The sequence below is a fragment of the Nerophis ophidion genome, linkage group LG05, assembly GCF_033978795.1.
Source record: "Nerophis ophidion isolate RoL-2023_Sa linkage group LG05, RoL_Noph_v1.0, whole genome shotgun sequence".
Lineage (NCBI taxonomy): Eukaryota > Metazoa > Chordata > Actinopteri > Syngnathiformes > Syngnathidae > Nerophis > Nerophis ophidion.
Window position 1 is genome coordinate 61,427,841 of NC_084615.1, and position 27,869 is coordinate 61,455,709.

Consider the following 27,869-nt stretch of genomic DNA (forward strand, 5'->3'; position numbering starts at 1 on the left):
ACTTGCTACCATCAGGCAGGCGCTACAGGTGCATCAGAGCCAGAACAAACAGGCTCAGAGACAGCTTCTTTCCCAGAGCTGTCACCATGTTGAAGTCTAACTTATAATAGTAATAATTCACCCCTGTACAATATCATGCCCTAATACTCTACTGGGCAATACTACCCTTCGAGTGCAATACGTCCGACACTGATTGTTATTTATTACTTCGGTACTCTTGTCTTGTTCTGTATATTGTACAGTATTTTGTATTTCTATAGTGTTTTGTATATTGTACAGGATTGCTTATTATTTTTATTGGATAGCAGTCTGTTTTTTTCAATTGTTAGTTTTTTCCTTTATTACCTCGTGTTATTTATTTCACCCAATATTTGTTCCCACTACCGCACCTTAAGTTGGAGTCTTTAATCTCGTTATATGCAAATTTAATGACAATAAAGTCCATTCTAGTCTATTCTATTCTATTCTAATCTCTATGTATCATTTTACAGAATGGCGTTCCCAAACGAAGAATCACATCATTTTTTTTTTTTTTACTTCAGGTTAGTGGTTATTTTAGAGTTGGAACGCCATGGACAGATTTAATATTTTTTTTTGTATTGTGTGCGTATGGTTTATCTGTTCAAAGAAGCACATTGAACCATGAAGAGGTGTTACACACTGTAACTCTAAATATGGCTTTTGGCCAGTCTCTGTGCTTTTCTATTGTGTTTGACTGCAGAAATAAGCCAGTATGAGGCCAAAGAAAGTTGTCTGTACCAGCACGTTGATAAAGAAGGTGAGAAACACTATTGAATTTGTGAAAGTACTCGTAGCAAAAACTGTCTTTGCTAAAAAGGGTCTTCAATAAAGGTGATGTTAAAATATTTATTTATCAATTACATTCATCATCGTATTTTACATACACAATTTTTTTGATTGTGTGGTTTGAAAACACCGCTTTGGAGTCAGTTGTCAGTGTACAGTTTCTATAGTAGTGTGGATTTACCATCCACTGAAAATACGAAAAATACTCACATTGTCTTTTGATGGTTATACTTAATAGGGATGCACAATTTCTCCTAATATACGTGTAAGGTTCTGTCGGTCTTTAACCTCATGATGTAGAGATGGCAGGCGTAGCGCAGGTAAACATGACTTTATGTCAAAAGGAACAGGTGCAATTGGGAAGTGCACATGCAGGGACCATGCAGTTGAATACAGGAAACAAGAAAACAATCATCGAGCCCTGACTGGAAGGCGAGGCAGGCATAAATAGCAGCGTGATTGACAACTGCAACCAGAATAAGGGAGAGGTGAGGTAAATGAGTGCTCCGGGAGATGTGCAAGAAGTAGAACTAAAATAAGAGCACTTACAGGAAATAAACACAAAATAAGGAAACTTAAGATGTGAATGTGACAGATCGTCACATTACGGTTGCGATTCAAATCACGATTTTTGCATTTTATATATAAAAATGCATAAAACTGAAAATAAGTGAAGGAAGAAATCTCACTTTTAGACTGTCATTCAACATATTCCTGTCTCAAGGAGCCACACAGAACAATATGAAACCATTTACTTAAAAAAACTATTTGGTTTTATGAAAGACAGACTCTGAGCATTTGTTTACATCATGCTCTTAAACAGAAGAAATAACCAATAAAAACTGTACAGTGTTTATAATTTAATGTAATCATAATATGCAGTGATAATGAAAGTAACCATTTAAAATGACAAAAACTTGTATGTTTCATTACAGTAGAATTGTTTACAATTGTACTGCAAATGAGATAAATAACGAACAAAAACAAACAAACCAACCAATAAATTGGACTCTCATTTATTTAAGAAAAAAATGTACTTTACTAAAAATTGAACATTTAAAGTGTATTGTTTTCCAGTTTGGAAAAACAAGGTTGGATGTTGTCTTTTTGTTTGTTTCCATCACGTGATCATGGCATCCTCGTTTGTTCATCTAGGTTGATGGGCTCATATTGCCCATCCGATTTGAAGCTGAAATACTACAACAATGCGACATTTGGCTTTGTTAACCATATTTTTTTGCTCCGAATTTGTGTTACTTTGCGGCACTTCTTAATGGCGGCTCACGAGGAAGCAGGCGATGTCTGTGCTTCCTGTGTAAGCGTAAGTGAGTTTCGCTCTGCGGCCACCAAAAAATTGATTGTGAATGACTGAATAGAGAGCTCCCTGCGTTCAGTTAATTCTATGGTTAATGTGCTCAGGTGCTAAAAGCGATGCACATAGTCAGACGCCTTTCTCCTTGTTTGAAGCGAGGGACCAACAAAAGTGAGGCTCAACCATTCTGCTTTGCAAACACAGCTTTCACTTAAATGCCAGTGACGGCGGACAGAAAAAAAAAACTTGCAGCTTTTTGCGGTTAATCGTCGCACTAATCAAAACCTCAATGTTGATTCCATGTCGATTAATTGTGCAACCCTATTTTGTGAAATTGTGTAGATTGAGTTTGTTTGTTTTTAACTTAAAATGTCTGGACTAGTAAGGTTGCCATTCTGACAAAATAACTGGACACAAGCTATCGTTCAGAAAAAATGCATTTTTTCATTATTACATGCTTTGTTTTCTGGACAGTTAAAAGATAAAAAGTAAGGACAGTGGCAAATATCTTCGACTTCACACTGGGAAGAAGACGTCCATGAGATGAGACAGCAACGTTAACACAGCGCCGGCTCAGCGTCGTAGATTTAATTTCTCTGTTCCTCACTTCAGTGTCTGTCCCTGAGCATCAAAGAAGCTGCTTCTCAACTGCCAGTCAAAATGTGCAGACTTTTAAATGTCATTGACAGTAAAAGTGTCTCCTGCATGGCAACAGAGATGCTATGTGCTTCTTTTCTTTGTGTGTGTGTGTGTGTGTGTGTGTGTGTGTGTGTGTGTGTGTGTGTGTGTGTGTGTGTGTGTGTGTGTGTGTGTGTGTGTGTGTGTTGGGGGGAGGGGTTACTTTATGTCACACACAAAGACACTTTCAAAGAGATCCGAAGGGAGGCCAAAATGTGAATTCCATCCATCCATTTTCTACCGCTTATTCCCTTTCGGGGTCGCGATTGTAGCTGAGATAGGCGCCAGCCCCCCCCCGCAAAAAGTGAATTATTTTTACAAAAAAAAATGTAGTCATTTTCTGAAATGCTTTTGTCTTCTTCGCCCTTTTGGTTTGATCCCAAGGCTTCCTATTATTTTGCAAAGAATAGAGGCGTTCTCTGTCAGAATGAATCAAGACTAGATGGCCAGGACCATTGTCTACCAAAAACTTGTTTCAGTAACCGAGAACAACTTGAATATCTACATGCCAGAAATGCTGTAGGTTGCATTCTAATTAACATTCAGTTGTGGCACCTTTCAAATGATGCTAGGAACAATATTTAAACTTTATGTTTATCGGTACCTCAATAAACAAACATTTTGTTACAGCCTGCCACAAGACTTGTGCTTCGTACAAACGTTTGTGAAGCCATGCTGCATGAGGATGGGCTTAAACAGCTGTTTGCTGTGCAACATGTTCAATATGCAATAATGTTTCGTCTTTAACAGAGGTGTGTAGTAAAACAAGTATTTAAAGGGGGAACTGTTAGATCCACAACTGTTAGATCCACTATGGGGGGGTCCCTCATCTGCAGTCCTCTCCAAGGTTTCTCATTGTCATCATGGGTTGAGTTTTTCCTTGCCCTGATGTGGGATCTGAACCGAAGATGTCGTTGTGGCCTGTGCAGCCCTTTGAGACACTTGTGATTTAGAGCTATATAAATAAACATTGATCGATTGATTGAACTGCAGTTTTGCCTATCTTTCACAATCATTATGAAAGACCCAAAAATGTTTTTTGTTTTTTTAATGCATTCTAACTCGTAAATAGAAGTTTGTTTACAATGTAGCTAATGGGGAAAGAAACAGCACAACATTGTTTTGGTGAGCAAAGGGGTTTTTTTGACCGGCAAATTTTCTGGAAGGGCCGCAATTGATGCTATGGCGTATATGCTCACGTTATCCCCATTGCTAAGTCGTACATGCCTCCTCTACTTAACAGCCATAAAAATATTACCACCCTCCCAAATATATTACGCTATCCAGTAGGGCTGCAAATCTTTGGGTGTCCCACGATTCGATTCAATATCGATTCTTGGGGTCGCGATTCGATTATATATCGATTTTTTTTTTATTCAACGCGATTCTCAATTCAAAAACTATATTTTTCCGATTCAAAACGATTCTGTATTCATTCAATACATAGGATTTCAGCAGGATCTACCCCAGTCTGCTGACATGCTAGCAGAGTAGATTTTTTTTTTTAAATCTTTTATAATTATAAAGGACAATGTTTTATCAACTGATTGCAATAATGTAAATTTGTTTTAACTATTAAACGAACCAAAAATATGACTTATTTTATCTTTGTGAAAATATTGGACACAGTGTGTTGTCAAGCTTATGAGATGCGATGCAAGTGTAAGCCACTGTGACACTATTCTTTTTTTTAATTTTTTATAAATGTCTAATGATAATGTCAATGAGGCATTTTTAATCACTGCTATGCTAAAATTATAACCAACATGATACTGTTGTTGATAATATTCATTTTTGTTTCACTACTTTTGGTTTGTTCTGTGTCGTGTTTGTGTCTTCACTCAATTGCTCTGTTTATTGCAGTTCTGAGTGTTGCTGGGTCAGGTTTGGTTTTAGAATTGGATTGCATTGTTATGGTATTGCTGTGTAGTGGTTTGTTGGATTGATTAAAAAAATTAGAACACTTTTTTTTTTTTTTATTAATTTTTTAAAAAATGAAAACCGATTCTGAATCGCACAACGTATTCGATTCGATTCGTATTTGAATTAATTTTTTCCCACACCCCTACTATCCAGTCATACATTATATTACATTACATTATAATATAATATTACATTTATTTTAACGTTAAAAAAAAAAACTGGCAACTTTTTTTATGTTCTAGTAGCGACTTCCTTGTTCATTTATGGAATTCCGTCAACTTCCTTTGTTTTCAACATTGGGGCCACTTTGGGGCCTGTGTGCGTTTACATTTTACTTGCAGTACAAACAGTCAGCTGGGAAAAATTATATTTCGTAAAAATCCGATGCAAACGTAGTCAATTACTACACCGGAGAAGGTTACACGTTTATCTCGTCTCAAGCCCGCCTCTCACTTTTATTCACGTTTTCTCTTGGGTTGGTAATTAGCCTTCAAAGACGCTCTAATTCAGAACCTCTAACCTCATGAACCTCTGCTCTCCTACTTGAGTGTGGTAAGCGGATCTAGTCACAATCCAATCCCCAGGGTCTTGTCCCCAGTTTGTGCTGAAATGTTGTGGTTAAACCCAACACCTCTCCTGGGGTTTTAACAGGATTCGTCATGTTCTCGCTGAGTGTATGTCATCTTTCAAAAGTGCTATATCTCGGAAATGACTTTGACCTTTTGAAAAATGCATGAATTATTCGAGTGTTGCCATTTTCGGATTAGCAAGGTGTGCCTTCTTCCACAGGAAGTACACCATCCAACCTAATAAATGCATTTAATGTATTTTGTATGTTTTGATGTAGTGAGATGAGAGGATAAGATGAAGAACAAGCATAATTTAAAACAAACAGATTTCTTTTATGAGTGTACCAAAGAGTCTCGCAATCTTTAAATGAATCATGACCACTGTACATGCTTTGAGTAATTGCAAAACAGGTGGCTAAAAAAACTGCACATGATATAGGCCAGGGGTAGGGAACCTATGGCTCTAGAGCCAGATGTGGCTCTTTTGATGACTGCACCTGGCTCTCAGATTAGTAATGAATAATTCCGCTGGTAATCACAGTGTCAAAAATAACATTCAAAATACAAAACATTCTCATGCATTTTCATCCATCCATCCGGTACCTGTTCAAGAAGTCGCATTAATGGTAAGAAGTGTTTTATTTATTCTTGGTTAACCTCAGAATAACAATGTTACTAAAAATAATAAGATACTTATTATACTCTAAAAATGTTGGTCTTTCTCAAAAATGCATGCATATAGTTGTATTCAGTGTTAAAAAAAAAAAATTATATGGCTCACGAAAATACTTTTAAAAATATTTGGCTTGTATGGCTCTCTCAGCCAAAAAGGTTCCCGACCCCTGATACAGGCAATCACTTTATCAGCCTGCAGACATTCCCTGGGAAATTTGATCACTTTTGGAGCATAAATTGTTGGTATAGAAAACAAATATTGGCATTGTAAACAAAAGGTTGTAATGACAATAAAACAAGTTTTGGCATTGTAACAGGTTGAATTAAAACAATTAATACAAATATTGAAATATGGATTTTTTTTTCTATTACAACATGTTTTCAGTTGTTTTTTTTGACGCTGTGTTTCACAGTTTTTAGGTTGACTTCTCTTATTCCCTGTTTCAACTTATGTGTGTAAAATTGTAAAAAAAAATAAAAAATAACTTGCATTAAAAACAGTACTATCAGACAGGTGTTGTAAAAACAATTCTGGTAATGTAAGGATCATTTTCCTGTGATGAATATTTAAATCGGTGCGGCATCTTCAGTAATGCGGACGTTGTACTGATCCGTTGTGGTGAAGAAGGAGCTGAGCCGGAAGGCAAAGCTCTCAATTTACCGGTCGATCTACGTTCACATCCTCACCTATGGTAATGAGCTTTGGGTAATGACCGAAAGGATAAGATCACGGGTAAAAGCGGCCAAAATGAGTTTCCTCCGCCGGGTGGCGGGTCTCTCCCTTAGAGATAGGGTGAGAAGCTCTGCCATCTGGGAGGAGCTCAAAGTAAAGCCACTGCTCCACCACATGAGGAGCCAGATGAGGTGGTTCGGGCATCTGGTCAGGATGCCACCCGAACGCCTCCTTCGGGAGGTGTTTAGGGCACATCCAACCGGTAGGAGGCCACGGGGAAGACCCAGGACAAGTTGGGAAGACTATGTCTCCCGGCTGGCCTGGGAACGCCTCGGGATCCCCCGGTAATAGCTGGACGAAGTGGCTGGGGAGAGGGAAGTCTGGGCTTCCCTGCTTAGGCTGCTGCCCCCGCGACCCGACCTCGGATAAGCGGAAGAAGATGGATGGATGGAATATTTAAAAAGTTATGGACTTTTAAAAGCGGTGAAAATGCACTAGTATGTCAACTTCTTTAATACAAAATCAATAGGGCTCAAGATTTTAGCTGTGATCTTTTTGTTAAAAATGTCATAACTAATATATACCCCATTAAAAAAAATGTTGGTGTCATTGGAAGGCTTCTTCAACAAAGAGATTTGACAGTTGCAGTAAATTTTTATTTATTCATAAATTCATGAAATTAGCTTTGGTGGTGACGAGAAAGTTTGAGCAAACATGGCTGTACGGACTCGACTTGTGAGTTACAAAGCGAACGGTCAGGCACACGCAGAGTCCAGATAATCAATGTGCAAATTAATCAATCTAGAAGATATTTTCTAGACTCACGGTTATGTATAACTTATATTATAATAAGGATTCCAATGAACATTTCACTTACTGTATTTTTCAGGAGAGTTTTTTTCAAGTGTAAACGTTCAAAAATTTGTCACAGCTTTGTGGCTAGAGTACTATTCCAAAAAAATTCTCAATTCCGCATAAAGTAGGATATGTGTTCTACGTCATGAGTATTGCTGTACAGTGGTGATGAAAACAACGCGACTGCAGTTGAAAACAGCGGTCCAGTCGCTACTCAAACATAAAATGACTGCGCGGTTACAAACATAGTATATACAAATTTGTGTTGTCCCGATACCAAAATTTTGGTACCCGTACCGGTACCAAAATGTATTTCAATACTTTTTGGTACCTTTTCTAAATAAAGAGGACCATAAAAAAATTGCATTATTGGCTTTGTAATACCAAAAAATCTTACGGTACATTAAACAACTTGTCTTTTTGTAGTAAGTAACTGACATATGCAGTAACATATTGTGTCATTTTCCCTTCTATTATTTCGTCAACATTATTAAGGAAAAGTCGTATAAAATGGAGTATTAATCTACTTGTTCATTTACTGTTAATATCTGGTTATTTGCTCTTTTAACATGATCTATCTACACTTCTGTTAAAATGTAATAATCACTTATTCTTCTGTTGTTTGAGACTTTACATTAGTTTTGGATGATATCACAAATGTAGGTATCAATCCGATACCAAGTAGTAACAGGATGATACATTGGTCATATTTAAATTCCTCGTGTGTCCAGGGACATATTTCCTGAGTTTATAAACATAATATACATTTTTAAAAAACGAAAATAGATTTTATGATGCTAAAAAATAACGATGTAATCATAGTAGTAGCGACTAGCTACGCTCCTGTATTTGGTATCATTACAGTGAATGTTAGGTGTAGATCCACCAGTGGCATTTGTTTACATTCAGGAACGGTGTCATTGGTGGTGATGCTGGTGAGCTACGGTGTGTAGTGAAGCATGTTTAGCTATTCCTCATCCAGCTTGGATGAAAAGTATTTTATTTGTCGCCATGGAGGCGAGGACTAGTGATTTAGGAGTAGCTAAAACACTGCAGACTGCGGGTGGATATAAGCCGCTAGCTAGCTCGCCATGTCTTAAAGCACCTCTTCCTGTTGGTGTTTTCATTGTGCGTCCATTCTCCCTTTTCTGTCGACATACTGTGTGTGCTTGTAAGTACTCCATGACTGTGCGCTGCCAAAAATGCTCCTCTGCTCGTGAAACTAGCAACGTGACAAAGACGGAGGGGCGGGTGGTTGGCGACCGGTACTTTTTAGAGGAGGTATAGTACCGAATATGATTAATTAGTATTGTAGTGCTATACTAATACCAGTATGCCATACAACCCTAATACAAATAACTTCAAAATAAATGGGTTGTACTTGTATAGCGCTTTTCTACCTTCAAGGTACTCAAAGCGCTTTGACACTACTTCCACATTCACACACACATTCACACACTGATGGAGGGAGCTGCCATGCAAGGCGCCAACCAGCACCCATCAGGAGCAAGGGTGAAGTGTCTTGCTCAGGACACAACGGACGTGACGAGGTTGGTACTAGGTGGGATTTGAACCAGTGACCCTCGGGTTGCGCACGGCCACTCTCCCACTGCGCCACGCCGTCCCTTAACATTTTATTATCACTTTAGTGAAAACAAGGAGTGATGGGGGAGGAGTGGAGCGATGGGGGTTAGGTAACTTGTATTTTGCCATGAGGTCTGTTCCTCATCTTCGTGCTGAAAGTGATGGTGTTTCAAACTTTCCTTGGCCCCATGGTGGATTATGTTGCGGCTATACTCAATAACTCAATATTGAGTAAAAACTCAATATACTCACTGTGCGCGTATTGTGTACAGTGTGAGGGATTTAGAATAGAATAGAATAGACTTTGTCATTATATTTGCATATAACAAGATCAAGGTGCGGTAGTGGGAACAAATATGGAATAAAAAGGAATTACACAAGAGGTAATAAAGATAAAACTAAGAATTGAAATAAACAGACTACTATCCAATAAAAATAATAAGCAATCCTGTACAATATACAAAACACTATACAAAATACAAAATTCTGTACAATATCAGAATCAGACATACTTTATTAATCCCCAAGGGGAAATTAATATACAGAGCAAGACAAGAGTACCGGAGTAATAAATAATCATTGTCGGGTGTATTGCATTCGAAGGGTAAAATTGCACAGTAGGGTATTAAGGTAGGATATTGTATAGGAGTGAATTATTTATTTATTTATTTAGGTGTAAGTTCCAGTAAACGGCCACGTCGTAGGAACACAGCTTGTTCGTAAAGGACCTCCTGTGTAGTTGAAGCTTGAATAAAGCTCTGTCTCAAAAAAGAAGAACATCAAGCCTTGGGACATCCCGACATCCCAGAGGACGAAAAAGTCAGACAATATAAAAAAGACTTGACCTCAAGCATTTCAGATTGGAGTGTTGCGTTGAGACATTCTTAATGGCAGCCCTTTGCTCTGCTGAAGATCTGTGTCATGACGATTGAAACAGGACGAGTGATGTGGAAACAAGGGGTGGTGGGGCGGGAGGGATTTGGGGTTCTCAATTATTAACACTGCTTGAACTTGTGAACTCTGACTGGCTTCAGAGGAGACATACACACATTTACAGCCAGCGTGTGTGAATGTTGGTCACATTAGCATTGCAAAGATGAGACACTCAACACACACTCCATTTGTCTAAGACAACAAATGCTGAATAATGAGAGTCCCTGCAGAGGTTGGCGGGTAGTAAAACAGTGCGAGAGGACTGTGATGGATGGCAGTGAGAGCCGGAGCTCTGGGAAAAGAAGACAGGTAAGCCGCTCGTAGACGGGGATTGGTGGACAAGTGGTTGGAGTGACAGGGTGACAGTGTCGGTTCCTCTGCGTCACACTCTTCGGGGGAGCCACAGAGCGCGTTCTGTTGAGTATACCGCCAGTGACAAGAACTTCTCAAATATTACTAGGTCACGATCCCTTTGTTCTTGTTCAAACTCCCTGAAGTGGACCTGACGGTGTGTCTGACACATCAGAGGCCAACATGCTACTAAAGTGAACTCACACAATCCCACAGAGCCCCTCCCTCAAGACTGAAACACAACCCTCTGGTGGCCCATTATCATCCTTAAAAAAACATTCCAGACTCCTAATGAAAACGTACTAAAACGCAGTTCATCCACACCGAACTACGCCCTCCATCTTGGCCATCAGGACGGGATGAATTATAAATGAATGGTCGCTCGCTCGGAGAGGATCGATACTAACAAGGTCCGAGTTTGCCATGACACATTCATCCTGTTTTTCAGAGCCTTTATCTTTCCGCTACTCTCACTGCAACAGAAGAAAAGCTGAATGCCAAAGAGTCAGGCACCCTTGGCGGAATAAGTACTTCAACAAGCATAACAAGGGTTATAAAAAACACATCTAGCTTATGAAGAAGCCACTCCACCGCTTCCATCGACCCACCACTCCCAAATTCCCGTCCCGCCACCGCTCCACTGACAGGCCAACCGGGAATCAGCTGAGGGGGGTAATGGTGCTTGTCGGAGAGCTCCCTGCTTCGCACCACTTAGCCTCTCGTCTATCCAAGTTGCTTGGAGATGTCGGGGTGGGGGAGGTAGGCGATGCAGAGGTGCTCCACTGGGACTATGCACAGATTCCTCAGAACCCAAACATTTCTCCTCACATCAGTCACACCATGCAATCTGGAAAGCATGCAGCAGTTCTATTTCATGGTCTCGTTTTTGTGACTGGCAATGTAACCCATTTAAGGCCTGATCTACTCATGTACTAAAACATGTGTATTGTATTAACTGTACATGTTTCTAATTATTTATGGTGTGTGCTATTAACAGTTTAAAAATATCAATAGAATATTTAAACATGTTCCTATATTTTATTACATACAATTCTTCGATCAAAACAAAGTTAATATAGAACATAATAAAAAAGTTCAAGTTAAAGTACCACTGATAGTCACACACACAATAGGTGTGGTGAAATTACCCTCTGCAATTGACCAATCCCCTTGTTGCACCCCCTGAGAGGTGAGGGGAGCAGTGAGTAGCAGCAGTAGCCGCGCTCGGGAATCATGTTAGTGATTTAATCCAACTTTTTTTTATTGACTTTTTCACATATACAGAAAAAAGGTGCAAGTCGAAACAGTACAATTATAAAGTCAGTGAATTCTTCATACCTTTACTCCTAAAACCACCCACCCACCCACCCTCCCACCCCACTCAGGTCGAACCAACCAGGGACACATGGCACAAACAACAAGTAAGAGGACAAAGACACACACATTCACACATACACCCATACATGACCAAAAACAGAAAGACACTAAAAGGAGAGAGAAAGGGAGAAAAAAATAAAAAATAAAATAAATAATAATAATAATACTAAATAAAAGGGAGATTATTCCTCATCTGCGTCTGGACATAAGACAAGAGAGTTGACATACAGTAAGAAAGGACTCCATGAACTTTCAAACACTTGAGCAGAGCCATTTAGTGAAAACCTAAGTTTTTCCAATTTTAAATTGTAAAGAACCTCTTTAATCCAACGGCCGTGTGATGGGGGGTGAGCCAGCTTCCAATTGAACAAGATCAGTCGCCTGGCCAGCAAGGTCGTAAATGCCACAGCGCGTTTTAGTGGTACAGGGCATGTGTTATCAGGGCATATGCCGAGAATGGCTGACAATGGGTTGGAGGGAAAGTCTTGACCGTATGCCTTTCCGATTATGTCAAAAATGTCCTCCCAAAAGGAACATAATTTAGAGCAGGACCAGAACATATGGACATGATCAGCCGGAGATAGTTTGCATCTATTACAGGTATTGCTAACAGTGGGGTAGATTTTGGATAGTTTTGCATTAGTGTAGTGAATTTTATGGATTACTTTGCATTGGATGAGACCATGACGGGCACAAATCGAGGAGGAGTGGACCAGTTTCAGGGCAGAGTTACAGAGTTTATCAGATATGTTGGTGTTAAGATCGCTCTCCCACGAGGCTTTTATCACTGATAGAGTTTGGAGCAACTGAGCTTAAGGAGGTATATATCACAGAGATACATTTTTTATGATTTGGGCTCAGAGATAGCAATGTATCTATAAGAGTTTCCGGGAGACGATTTGGGAAGTGTGGGAACTGCTTCTTTACGAAGTCCCTCACCTGAAAGAAACGAAAAAGGTGGGAGTTTGGCAAATCGTATTTGGAAGAAATTTCAGCGAAGGATGAGAACACACCGTCTGTATAGAGGTCTTCCACAGTGGTGATACTGTGATCGTGCCAGGTCATAAATGCGGAGTCGGTACAGGAAGGTTTAAATAATTGTTTTTTAAGTAGCGAAGTCAAAATAGATGGGCCCTGAAAACCCAAATGTTTCCTTAGCTGGATCCATATTTTCAAGGAGATCGATACAATGGTGTTTGCGCCTTCAAGTTTAAGTGGAAAAGGGAGTGGTGAGCATAAGCAAGAACGTAATGAAAAATGTGGGAATGCCGTTTCAAGGGATACTCAGGCCGGGAGGGTCTGAGAGCTTCCATCCATCCAGTATAGGAGTTTCTGTACATTAGCCGCCCAATAGTACTGTCTAAAATTAGGGAGTGCAAGCCCTCCCTCAGATTTGGGAGATTGTAGGACCGACTTGCGGATTCGGGCCGATCCGGCCCCCCATAAAAATTTGGATATTGATTTGTCTAATTTATCAAAAAAAGATTTACTAATAAATATGGGGATATGTTGGAAAAGGTAAAGGAATCTAGGCAGAGTGATCATCTTGATAAGATTGATCCAGCCAGCGAGAGACAATGGTAAAACAGACCAGCGGGCAAAGTCCTTCTCCATTTTTTCAACTAGGGGTAGAAAATTTCCCCGGAGCATGTCAGACATAAATAAAAATTCCCAAGTAATGGATCCCGTCATGTGCCCATTTGAATGCAGCTAAAGATCGCGGTAACTGTTTAGCTAGGGAATTGATCGGAAATAGTTCACTTTTTTGGTAATTAAGTTTGTAGCCAGAGTGTGTGCCAAACCGCTCCAAAATGTTAAAGATTACTGGGAGTGAGCTAGCAGGATCTGAGATGTATAGGAGCAAGTCGTCCGCATAAAGCGACACTTTGTGCAACGTGTCCGACCGGGTGATACCTTTAAAGCCCCTCTCCGCGCGCAGCCAAAGTGCAAGGGGTTCTATCACAATAGCAAACAGTAATGGAGACAGCGGGCAACCTTGTGTGGTACCTCTTTTAAGAAAAACTGGGGAGGACAGTGTATTATTTGTGCGTACCGAAGCTACAGGGGACGAGTATAAAAGTTTAACCCAAAGAATAAAATCTTCATTAAAACCAAACCGACCCATCACATCAAATAGATATTCCCATTCAACCCTATCAAAGGCTTTCTCCGCGTGGAGGGACACCACCACTTCTTGGGTCGAGGGGGTTGGCGAATGAATAATGTTTAGGAGGCGCCGAGTGTTGTGTGAGGATTGCCGGCCTAACATAAAACCTGTTTGATCCAACGAGATGATGGAAGGCATCACCCTTTGGAGCCGGAGAGCAAGAATCTTGGACAGAATTTTTAAATCTACATTTAAGAGCGAAATTGGTCTATAGCTGCTGCAAAGCTGGGGATCTTTCTCTTTTTTTAGTATGAGAGAAATGGTGGCCCTCGATAAGGATTCTGTGAGGTGATGGTACAGGAATGCTTCATTATACATGTCTCTTAGAGCCGGAGCAAGAACACTGGAGAAAGTTTTATAATATTCTGCACTGAAACCATCTGGACCGGGCGATTTATTACTTTGTAAGGATTTGATGGCTTCTGTGATCTCGATGACACTAATGGGCTGACCCAAGCCCCTCGCAGCTCCATGTTCGATCTGGGGGAATGTTATATCATTAAATAGTTCATGTGAAGAAGGGGGGCAGTCTGACGTATATAATGTTGTATAAAATGCGGCAAATGTTTCATTTATCTTAGCTGAATCAGTATGTAGTTCTCCTGTGTTAGAGCGAATAGATGTGATTAGCCTCGACGATGCTTCCTCCCGAACCCGGTGGGCTAAGAGCTTGCCAGCTTTTTCCCCAGATTCAAAAAATCGTTGTCTGGATTTGAGTAGTTGTAATTTTGCTCTATTGACAGACATAAGGTCAAAGTCAGTTTGTAGGCGAAGGTGTTCTTTATATAGTGTTGAGTCCGGGTTTAAAGCGTACTTATCGTCAAGATCCTTAATCTTACGGAGCAGCCCATTGATTTGAATGGTTTCTGTCTTATTTAAATTTGAAATAAAAGATATAAGTTGACCTCTAATATAAGCTTTAGATGCCTCCCATAGTATACCTCTTCCAATTTCTGGTGAATCGTTCAGTTCGAAAAAACACTCAATTTGATCGTGGAGGAAATACCTATAATTGTCTTCTGCTAGTGAGGCTGAGTTGAATCGCCATTGTTTAAGGGGTCTAGGTTGAGTGTCCATATTGATGTCGACTGAAGTGGGAGCATGATCAGAGATTACAATACTATGGTAATTACATGTTTTAATTTTGGAAAGTAGTCTATTGTCGAGAAGAAAGAAGTCTATCCGAGTGTAAGTGTGATGTACATGGGAGAAATAGGAGAGTTGCTTAATTGTAGGGGAGGCGTGTCTCCACGGGTCTGTAAGACCTAACTGTTTAGCGAAAGTATCCAATGTTTTAGCTGAATTAGATAAGGGAGCCAGTTTGTTAGATGATCGGTCCAGTACAGGGTCCTGCACCAGATTAAAGTCCCCGCCCATGATAATAAAATGATTTCCAATGTTTGGAAATGATGTAAACAATTTAGTCACATAAGAATTGTCATCCCAGTTAGGTCCATAAACGCTAGCGAGTATGACTGGGGTGCCTTGCAGTTTTCCAGACACAATAATATAACGGCCGGCAGGGTCTGCTACAGTTTGGTTAAGTTCGAATGAAATATTTTTACGAATTAGGATGGCTGTGCCCCTGGCCCTTTCGTTGAATTTTGAATGAAAAATATGTCTGATCCAGGCTCTTTTAAGTCGTGAAATCTCTCTGTTGCGAAGGTGGGTCTCCTGAATGAAAAATATATCTCCTTTGAGGTGTTGCAAATGGGTCAAGACCCTCCCAACTTTAGTGGCGCTCCCCACACCCCTCACCTTCCATGAAAAAAATCTGAGTGTATTACTGGTGCTTGTCATTTCTCACCATGTCCAACTAGGAGAGCAGAACGGGCTGATGTGTACAAGCGGATCAGGAGGCGGGCTGATGCACGATAACTGGGAACTGCAGAGAGTACTAGTAAGAGGAGGGGGTAAAACAGAAGCGTGAAAGGAAGGAATGAGGTGATAAACAAACCAATAAAAACATACATGTACAGAAAACACAGCAAGCTCACACACACAGTCACAAACACAACAACATACAATAATGCCAGGTGTGTTACACCTAGCAACCACCTACAGGACCATCGTCCCAGGACCTGAGAACCCCATTGTCGAACCTGAACCTTCAGTGTCCTTTTCACAGCAGTGCGCTGTCCTTGCGCCTGCATGAACGTATCCATAACGGCTTCCGGTTTTTCCACCTCCCGAGAACAACAGATTGGCTCCAACTTAGTCCGAACATTTTAAAGTGCATCAAAACTGCAGTATATTCCTTCGAGACACCTAGTACCTAGTATCAAAACAACTTCAGAAAGCAAAAAAAGTAAATTAAAAAAGTATAAACAACTCAAATGGCATGTAGTCGGATAAAGTATAAGTAAGTGGTGTCACATATGTATATACATATAAATATATACATACATACACATAAGCAATGTATACGCCTATGGATGTATAGATATGGAATAATAGTAACCAGTTAAGAAATAGGTATATCAGCAGTTAGGTCAAATAATAATAATAATAATAGAAAAGATAAACCACTGTGTAATATATATCTATTAGAACATGATAAATAAATGTAATGGGAAGACAAAAGAATTCGAACGTCAATGTACCAAAATAAAATAAACAATATCGATGGTTGTTTAAACCCTAATGACGGTAATTGTATATTTAATAGGTTAGCTCTGGAATGTCAGCATAATATATTAGCTAAATGGTTAAACAAAAAGTGAATGACAAAAAGTGAATGAGAGTGGATTCAATGAGTGACCACACAGATGTAATGTTCACAGTCAGGCCTAGAGTTGGCGTTACGTTGGCATAGTTAAACGTGACAGAACAGACCCGGCACGTGTTTTAAGGTTGGTGCCGGCAGTGTAGCCTCCAGACATGGCTGTAGTTAGCCAAGCTAGCGCCGTCCCGCCATGCATTGTGAGGTAGTCACATCATATCAAACAAAGTTTCATTAAAGTCATACCAACTAATGTTAGTCGTTCGCCTGCTCTTGGTTGCGTTGATTATGGGACTTGACGAGGTCTTGGGCGTCTTTCACAGATGCGAGTCGTCGTCTCTTTCCATCCTTGGTTGAAACTATTAGCTTAGCCGGGTAGTGGAGGGCTGGTTTGAGGCCTAGGTTGTAGAGGTCTTTCATGACGTCCCGGTACACGGCCCGCTGTTCCAGTATTTCAGGGCAGTAGTTTTCGAAGATGTGTATCGGTGAGTCCTTATACATTAATTTGCCTCTGCGTTTCCGAGCTTCCCGCACCACCAGCTCCCTCGTTTGGAATCGGTGGAAGCATATCACGACCAGTCTCGGCTTCTCACCGGGACCTGGCTTCGCTGTTAGCGAGCGGTGGGCACAGTCCAGCTCCGGGGTCGACGACAACGTATGTTCACCCAAGACCTCGACCAGCAATTGAGAGAAGAACGTTGTTGGGTTTGTACCTTCAATGCTTTCGGGTACGCCGACAATTCTAATGTTGTTCCGACGGCTTCTACTCTCCAAGTCTATTAGCTTAGCTTTTAGCCTCGCGTTCTCCTCAGTTACAAATGTTAGCTTGGTGTCCATAGCCAACATATCCTGGCTGGTCGTGTCGGCAAACAGTTCTAGTGAGGAGAGGCGCTTCTGGTGTTCCAGAAGTGTGGACTGAATACAATCTAGTGTGATGTTGAGTTTGGAGTCTTGTGGTCCGTTAGCATTGTAGTTAGCATAGCCATGATGGTGCTTGCCGCCAAGTCTTCCTTCTTTTGCTCCTCCTTTTTGGCTCTATTAGACATTTTCTCGTTCAGTGCGGTAAGGTATTAGTACTACAATAACGTTGATAGCAGTTACTGCAATCAGTCGAGCTATACTGAATAGTAGGAGTTAAATATGCGGGAGCGTGAAAAAGTGCGACTACTCCATCTTGTCGCCAACCGGAAGTCTCATGTTAGTGATTTAACACCCAATTCCAACCCTTGATACTGAGTGCTATGTAATGCTTCTCCCTGCCATTTCTTCCTGCATCTAGGGGACACGGCCATCGCGAACATGCAACATGTTCATAATATGAAATTTACTAAGCACCTATTTCATCTGTTGTTTAAAGCTAGCCTAGCAGTTAGAAATGCAGTTTATCTGCTGTAATAAAGGTGATTATAATTAACTTAGGGGAGCATCTCCACATTGTGTATGGAGATATATAACTGCTAGCCGCTTGTCAGTCGGGGGACTAAAAATAAGTCAGCCAAAGGGGATCGGGGTTTATGATCGACATTAAAAGTCATTAATCAGCAACGACGATCACATAGTTTTTCACAAAAATAATTCACTACTGATGGGCTGCTAATCAATCGATACACCCCTAAAAATGCTTTTCAGATTGCATGGTGTGACTTTGACTGCCTATTTTTATTCAACAAATGGTACTGGGGAAACTACCTAATTGTCATCATAGACTTGAAGTTCTAACTCACAAGATTTAGAATTAGAATAAAAATGAAGATAAAAACACTAACTTCATCATACAGTATATTTCCACATCTTGGAAATATATTAAATTTTTAACAAATGCATGACTCTCAAAAGTTGCAACTGTAGAATAGGACCCCTAACAGGATTGTAAGTGAGTACCATTGGAGCTTTTGTTTCTCCAAAATATCCGACCCTGTGGCCAGCACCACCACGCCCCGACATGGTTGTTATGTCTGCATGACTGAGCTCATGTTGCATAAGCATTTCAATATTGCATGAGCTGAAATCAAATATGCATCACTCTGAATTGGCTACTGGTCGGAGAATAAGGCAGAGGGCGAGCAGTCAGGTCACGAGGTGACGACGTGGAAATCAAAGTGAATGATTAATACTCACTGCAGCCTCAATGAGTCTCAAACAACTTAAACATGCGAATGAAGTGACATCAGAGTGCACTCTGTCAAAGTCAAAGATTCTTTTTGCATAATCAACAAGACCTTGACGATTCATCCTGGAGCAGACGTCCCAAACCACAAACTGTCAAAAACTGGGCACAAAGAAGAAGAAAAAATGACAGGCAAACACCTCACCGCCTTGATGAGGTTTAACTCACAGAGCTTGTATAAATTAAAATAAAAAGGTTTGACAGCTTTTAAATGAAAGGACTGCACAACACTTAAATTCACTAAGTAAGAAAAAAGACGTGAACAATCAATCTTAAAAAATCAGGTTCAACTCAGTACTTTTTGAAGAACCAGTTGAATGGAAAAATAAGTTGCGTCTATGTTGAAGCTATTATCATTTATATTTCATTTTTATGATACTGAAATATTTATAAAGTTTGCGAATCAATAGATATGATCAAAATAGTATCAATCTCAGAGATTCCTGAGCCATTTTGAGAGATAATGAGGGAACCAGTCACGTGATCTCGTAAACCTAGAGCAGGTCTCCCCAAACTTTTTGACTCGGGGGACCGCATTGTGTTAAAAAAGTTTGGCTGCTGCCCGGGCTGTGTGTGTGTGTGTATATATATATATATATATATATATATATATATATATATATATATATATATATATATATATATGTGTGTGTGTGTGTGTGTGTGTGTGTGTGTGTGTGTGTGCGTTTGTCAAAGTGACATATGGGGACATTTTTATGAAATTTCACCTTACATATGAGGACCTGTTGAAATATGGGGACATTTTCCATGTCCCCATATTTCCCGCAATGCTATCGTGTTCTAGACCCTCCCAGCATGTTCCCAGACCAAAAATCTCTGAAGTCTTCATTTGTCAAATTTTCAGAAAAAGTGTGTGAAAGTGTGTTTAATTTTTTTGCTCACCTTCGATTTTGCCCCTAGTGGCCATCTTTGCTATTAGGACACACACACACACACACTTGTCCTCATATGTCATATGTCCTCATATGTCATGTGGGTCAGAAACTCACACACTCCAACATTTTGAAAAACATCTAATCATTACAGCAATAAACATACTTTTAAATTCTAAATCAAATAACACATGTTCAACTGATCTGATGATCTCAACCTTTTTTATGTTAGTTTTATCTATTCATTTGGTTTATCTGGAGAGGATTTGGGCTAGACAATTAGTAATAAAGGGATTATGGTGATGATTTAATTGGTTTGATTCAGTATTTTACTGTATTGGGCTTTTTGCTATTATGTTGACTAAAATACAATGCCGCACAATAATTAATTTAAATGTGCCTGAAATGTAGGTTTTTGCATAAACCTTGATTGAGACAAAGGCAATAATTCAAATGCAATTCAAACTACATACAGTATTTAATATTTTCAAATGGTTACAATAGCACATGATTTTGGTATTTTTATCTTTGGGACAAATTTTGGATTCAATTGGGGATTGTTTTTGGAGGTATTCACTTCACATTGTGTTCAAGATGGTTACTTCCGCCCACTCTGAAGAGTCTCGGCCTCTGATTGGTCCAATTTTCAGTTAGGCACCGCCTGATTGGCCAGTGGATGATGTCGGATCCTAACAGAGGGCTAAATCACTAGTTAACTATTTTCATCTTGGAAGTTATACAGCTCACGTATCACACTTAATATTGAATATATATAAAAAGGGTTTTCCAAAAGGACCATTTATAATTGAAATACAAAACTTCACACACGATTTTGAGCACAACAGAGCGCTCAGTGAACATCACTTCCGGGACCTGCAGCACCTGAGGGGGACATCTATCTTGGTCACAAACCATCTTTGACAGTCTTCGGCAGCATGGTTGAATCAGGTGAGCATAAAATGGAGTTTAACGTAATTAAATAGACCAATGTTTTTTAACATAGGAAAATAGTTCATTATAAACAACAGTTAAATGTTTTTTGTTATTAATTGCAACCAGATTTGATTTTATGAGGTTAAATAAAGCATTTCAGTTCTGGGCCAAGGCCAAGGCATTTACATTTATTTTTTTTTAAGTTGCATGGAAGATTATATGTAGCAGTGATTGTCACACACTAGGTGTGGTGAAATTATTCTCTGCATTTGACCCATCACCCTTGATCACTATGCAAGTAAACATTTTCTTAATTTTAAACTAGACAGACTAGAGTTCTTCAAATTGTTTATACTTTTTCTCAAATACAAATATTTCAAGCTGATAAGCACTGTCGAGTTGGCATGTTACTGATATTGTTACATTAGTTCTTTGTTTGAGAAGCTTCATGGCTGCATTGAGCCTAAATTTAACAGTTTTTGAAGGGTTTAGTTCTTTGTTTTATTTCTGTGTCACTGACTTTTTTCATTTTTATGTGTGGATTTGTTAGGCGCATCAACACATGAAATAGACATCGTGCCCAAAAGAAGAGCGAGACTTAATCCTGAGGCTGAAGCCACCGAGTTTATTTGATCTGGATGTGACAAGTCTTGTTTTAAGGCCCAGTGGATCAATGATTGGAAAGGTATGTCTTGTTATGTAACATATCAATGGTAACTGTATCAACATCTCATTTGGATCATTTCCTTACTGTCTAATAGAGGTTGTATTATATGGCTTTAATTAGAAGTGTTTGGAATAACAGCGTTCCACGTCCCAAGAGCTAGCTTCTGTAGCCGAGGATCGGACCGCCAAGTGCCCTGCCTTCGGCTGCCGCCCAGCTCACAATGCACCCGACCTCTATGGCCCCTCGGAGTCTTGTTCACGAGTGGGGGAAGAGTGGATCGTGAGATCGACAGGCGGATCGGTGTGGCGTCTTCGGTAATGCGGACGTTGTATCGTTATGGTGAAGAAGGAGCTGAGCCGGAAGGCAAAGCTCTCAATTTACCGGTCGATCTACGTTCCCATCCTCACCTATGGTCATGAGCTTTGGGTCATGACCGAAAGGATAAGATCACGGGTACAAGCGGCCGGAATGAGTTTCCTCCGCCGTGTGGCGGGGCTCTCCCTTAGAGATAGGGTGAGAAGCTCTGCCATCCAGGAGGAACTCAAAGTAAAGCCGCTGCTCCTCCACATCGAGAGGAGCCAGATGAGGTGGTTCGGGCATCTGGTCAGGATGCCACCCGAACGCCTCCCTAGGGAGGTGTTTAGGGCACGTCCAACCGGTAGGAGGCCACGGGGAAGACCCAGGACACGTTGGGAAGACTATGTCTCCCGGCTGGCCTGGGAACGCCTCGGGATCCCCCGAGAAGAGCTAGACGAAGTGGCTGGGGAGAGGGAAGTCTGGGCTTCCCTGCTTAGGCTGCTGCCACCGCGACCCCACCTCGGAAAAGCGGAAGATGATGGATGGATGGATGGATGGTATAACAGCGGTATATGAAAACGATGTTACTAATGCTGTTACTTTTACCGGTAACGAGTAATCTAATAATTTTTATGTACGCTACAACGCTGTTACGATGCGTTTTATGTAATGTGGCATGCTACTTTTGATGTGATTGTATGTCAACAAGACAGCGTTAGAAGCACAAAAGGTTTAGTGCAGGTAATATCTTATTAATAATGAAAGCAACCCCCGGAAGTAATTACGAACACGATATCAAATAGAAAGAGGCCTCATCCACACGCAAACAAAAACATTCAACAGAACTATCTTAACTGCCACTGCTAAGCTAAAAAATACAGCTGAACTATTCTGCTATGTCTGGGCGCTGACGTCCCACTTGGCAAAAGGCACAGCTTTTTAAAGGCACACACACACTCTGCTCTCGTGAAATGTCTCTCAACTGCATATGCTAGATATTTAAAACTTTTCTTTTTCAAGTAACACATTAATTACAAACCCCGTTTCCATATGAGTTGGGAAATTGTGTTAGATGTAAATCCAAACGGAATAATTTTTTTTACAAATAATAATTAACTTAGAATTTCATGGCTGTAACACGTGCCAAAGTAGTTGGGAAAGGGCATGTTCACCACTGTGTTACATCACCTTTTCTTTCAACAACACTCAATAACCGTTTGGGAACTGAGGAAACTAATTGTTGAAGCTTGGAAGGTGGAATTCTTTCCCATTCTTGTTTTATGTAGAGCTTCAGTCCTTCAACAGTCCGTGGTCTCCTCTGTCGTATTTTACGCTTCATAATGCACCACACATTTTTGATAGGACTGCAGGCCGGTCAGGAAAGTACCTGCACTCTTTTTTTATGAAGCTGAACACGTGCTGAATGTGGCTTGGCATTGTCTTGCTGAAATAAGCAGGGGCGTACATGAAAAAGTTGGCGCTTAAGTGGCAGCAAATGTTGTTCCAAACAGATGGGTAACTTACAGATGTGTAAGTTACCCATGCCTTGGGCACTAATGCACCCCCATACCATCACAGATGCTGGCTTTTCAACTTTGCGTCGATAACAGTCTGGATGGTTCGCTTCCCCTTTGGTCCGGATGAAACGGTGTCGAATATTTCCAAAAACAATTTGAAATTTGGGCTTGTTAGACCACAGAACACCTTTCCACTTTGCATCAGTCCATCTTAGATGATCTCGGGCCCAGAGAAGCCGGCGGCATTTCTGGATGTTGATAATTGGCTTTCGCTTTGCATAATAGAGCTTTAACTTGCACTTACAGATATAGCAACAAACTGTATTTAGTGACAGTGGTTTTCTGAAGTGGGCTTCACGGTGGCAGAGGGGTTAGTGCGTCTGCCTCACAATACGAAGGTCCTGCAGTCCTGGGTTCAAATCCAGCCTCGGGATCTTCCTGTGTGGAGTTTGCATGTTCTCCCCGTGAATGCGTGGGTTCCCTCCGGGTACTCCGGCTTCCTCCCACTTCCAAAGACATGCACCTGGGGATAGGTTGATTGGTAACACTAAAAATTGGCCCTAGTGTGTGAATGTGAGTGTAAATGTTGTCTATCTGTGTTGGCCCTGCGATGAGGTGGCGACTTGTCCAGGGTGTACCCCGCCTTCCGCCCGATTGTAGCTGAGATAGGCACCAGCGCCCCCCGCGACCCCAAAAAGGGAATAAGCGGTAGAAAATGGATGGATGGATGGGTTTTCTGAAGTGTTCCTGAACTCATGTGGTGATATCCTTTAGAGATTGATGTCGGTTTTTGATACAGTGCCGTCTGAGGGATCGAAGGTCACGGTTATTCAATGTTAGTTTCCAGACATGCCGCTTACGTGGAGTGATTTCTCCAGATTCTCTGAACCTTTTGATGATATCATGGACTGTAGATATTGAAATCCCTAAATTTCTTGCAATTGCACTTTGAGAAAGGTTGTTCTTAAACTGTTTGACTATTTGCTCACACAGTTGTGGACAAAGGGGTGTACCTCGCCCCATCCTTTCCTGTGAAAGACTGAGCATTTTTTGGGAAGCTGTTTTTATACCCAATCATGGCACCCACCTGTTCCAAATTAGCCTTCACACCTGTGGGATGTCCCAAATAAGTGTTTGATGAGCATTTCTTAACTTTATCAGTATTTATTGCCACCTTTCCCAACTTCTTTGTCGCGTGTTGCTGGCATCAAATTCTAAAGTTATTGATTATTTGCACCAAAAAAACGTTTATAAGTTTGAACATCAAATATGTTGTCTTTGTAGCATATTCAACTGAATATGGGTTGAAAAGGATTTGCAAATCATTGTATTCTGTTTATATTTACATCCAACACAATTTCCCAACTCATATGGAAACGGGGTTTGTACTTAATTTAATAATTAATTACATTTATGAAAGAGTAATTCTGTTTGTAATTGAATTTTTTGTCAAGTAACGACTATTATTATTCCTTTTTAAAACAGATATTCCAAACATTGTTAATTGATAAACTGTTTTATCAGGATATGGTGTATTTGCTCTTGCATCAATTTAAAAAGGTTCTTTTGTGGTCGAGTACCGAGGGAAGTTCATCTCAAGACATGAGCGGGACAAGAGACAGAAACCCTCTATAAATATCTTTACTATTTATCTGGCATTATATGCTCATAATGTTAACAACAAAAAGTGCTGATAATGTTATAATTAATAAGTTCTAACAATTTTTTTCTGTGTTTTGTTGCAGACACCAACTGTTGATGTTCTATCTCAACATTCTCCAGATTCATGTGAGCGATAAACCGACTTCATCCCTCCAACAGGTTATTACTTGACTATTTTACTATCCATCCATCCATCCATTTTCTACTACCTGTCCCTTTTTTGGGGTGGCGGGGTGTGCTTGAGCCTATCTGAGCTGCATTCGGGCGGAAGGCGGAGTACACCCTGGACAAGTCGCCACCTCATTACACGGCCAACACAAATAGACAACATTTACACTCACATTCACACACTAGGGCCAATTTAGTGTTGCCAATCAACCTATCCCCAGGTGCATGTCTTTGGAGGTAAGATGAAGCCGTAATACCCGGAGGGAACCCACGCAGTCACGGGGAGAACATGCAAACTCCACACAGAAAGATCACGAGCCCAGGATTTAACTCAGGACTACTCAGGACCTTCGATTTGTGACACACATGCACTAACCCCTGTACCACCGTGCTGCCCTATATCTGCTAAAAACTTGACACAACCTATACTTCAAAAGACATTTAATTCTTTTAACCTCTCACAGATCAGTTTATATGACAACATTTTTTAAGGGTACATCCATGTTAGTCAGTGTGGAAATAACAACTCATGTTTAGCAAAACAGGAGATGTTACAGGTCAGCAACATGAATTCTGTATGTGATCACTTGTCATGTACTCATATTGTTTGAACCAAAAAAGACTTCAGTGTGTTTCATATAAGGTCCTCATATTTTCTGAACCACATTAGTGTGTGTTACAATGTTTAATTCAAAGCTTTAAAATGAGTGTTTCAATCCAGGTCCTCATATTTTCTGAACCACATTTTAGTGAATGTTACATTCTTAAATAATAGTCTAAGAGCTAAAACGCTATAATAATCTTTACTGTTTATGTAGAATTATATGCTCAGAATATTATCAACCAAAAGTGGTTGTTAATGTTATAATTAATTAGTTCTGACATTATATTTTTGTGTTTTGTTGCAGACACCAACTGTTGGGGTTCTATCTCAACATTCTCCAGATTCAGATGTGAGCGATAAACCGACTTCATCCCTCCAACAGGTTATTACAAGTCTATTTTTACTATATCTGCTCTAAATGTGACCCAACCTATATTTTGAAAGACATTTATTAATTTTAATCTCTCACAGATCAGTTTATTTTACAACATTTGCGTAAGGGTACATCCATGTTAGTCAGTAAGGAGTTTGGAACTCATGTTTAGCAAAACAGGAGATGTTACAAGTCAACAACATACATTCTACATGTGACCACTCGTCATGTCCTTATATTGTTTGAACCAAGAAAGACTTAGGTGTGTTTCATATAAGGTCCTCATATTTTCTAAACCAGATTAGTGTGTGTTACAATGTTAATGTCCAACCTTTAAAATGAGTGTCTCAATTCAGGTCCTCATATTTTCTGAACCAGATTTTAGTGTGTTTTATATTCTTAATTAATTGTCTAAGAGCTGAAACTCTGTAATAATCTTTACTATTTATCTGGCATTGTATGCTCAGAGTTTTATCAACAAAAAGTGCTGATAATGTTATAATTAATTAGTTTTGACATTATATTTTTGTGTTTTGTTGCAGAAACCAACTGTTGAGGTTCCATCTCAACATTCTCCAGATTCAGATGTGAGCCATTAACTGACTTCATCCCTCCAACAGGTTATTACATGTCTATTTTTACTATATCTGCTCTAAATTTGACCCAACCTATATTTTGAAAGACATTTATTTATTTTAATCTCTCACAGATCAGTTTATATGACAACTTTTTCGCAAGGGTACATCCATGTTGGTCAGTAGGAAGTTTAGAACTCATGTTTAGCAAAACAGGAGATGTTACAAGTCAACAACATAAATTCTACATGTGAGCACTCGTCATGTCCTTATATTGTTTGAAGCAAGAAAGACTTAGGTGTGTTTCATATAAGGTCCTCATATTTTCTGAACCAGAAAATGTGTGTTACAATGTTAATGTCAAAGCTTTAAAATGAGTGTCTCAATTCAGGTCCTCATATTTTCTGAACCAGATTTTTGTGTGTGTTACATTCTTAATGAATTGTCTAAGAGCTGAAACTCTGTAATAATTTTTACCCTTTATCTGGCATTGTATGCTCGGATTTTTATCAACAAAAAGTGGTGAGAATGTTATAATTAATTAGTAAATGACATTATATTTTTGTGTTTTGTTGCAGAAACCAACTGTTGAGGTTCTATCTCAACATTCTCTGGATTCAGATGACAGCCATAAACCGACTTCATCCCTCCAACAGGTTATTACATGTCTATTTTTACTATATCTGCTCTAAATTTGACCCAACCTATATTTTGAAAGACATTTATTTATTTTAATCTCTCACAGATCAGTTTATATGACAACTTTTTCGCAAGGGTACATCCATGTTAGTCAGTAGGAAGTTTAGAACTCATGTTTAGCAAAACAGGAGATGTTACAAGTCAACAACATAAATTCTACATGTGAGCACTCGTCATGTCCTTATATTGTTTGAAGCAAGAAAGACTTAGGTGTGTTTCATATAAGGTCCTCATATTTTCTGAACCAGAAAATGTGTGTTACAATGTTAATGTCCAAGCTTTAAAATGAGTGTCTCAATTCAGGTCCTCATATTTTCTGAACCAGATTTTAGTGTGTTTTATATTCTTAATTAATTGTCTAAGAGCTGAAACTCTGTAATAATCTTTACTATTTATCTGGCATTGTATGCTCAGAGTTTTATCAACAAAAAGTGCTGATAATGTTATAATTAATTAGTTTTGACATTATATTTTTGTGTTTTGTTGCAGAAACCAACTGTTGAGGTTCCATCTCAACATTCTCCAGATTCAGATGTGAGCCATTAACTGACTTCATCCCTCCAACAGGTTATTACATGTCTATTTTTACTATATCTGCTCTAAATTTGACCCAACCTATATTTTGAAAGACATTTATTTATTTTAATCTCTCACAGATCAGTTTATATGACAACTTTTTCGCAAGGGT

At 39.7% G+C, this 27,869-nt stretch overlaps 1 protein-coding gene and 1 long non-coding RNA gene across 4 annotated transcripts in view; one reads left to right on the forward strand and one right to left on the reverse strand.

The window, feature by feature from the left end:
- Nucleotides 1–27,869, reverse strand: part of gpc3 (glypican 3) — a 375,529-nt gene that overhangs the window by 269,783 nt on the left and 77,877 nt on the right. The window lies entirely within an intron of this gene.
- Nucleotides 19,447–27,141, forward strand: LOC133553461 (uncharacterized). The gene is made up of 6 exons (XR_009806916.1): nucleotides 19,447–20,634; nucleotides 21,170–21,304; nucleotides 24,846–24,921; nucleotides 25,839–25,916; nucleotides 26,450–26,527; nucleotides 27,061–27,141. It is a non-coding gene; the product is annotated as an uncharacterized LOC133553461 (long non-coding RNA).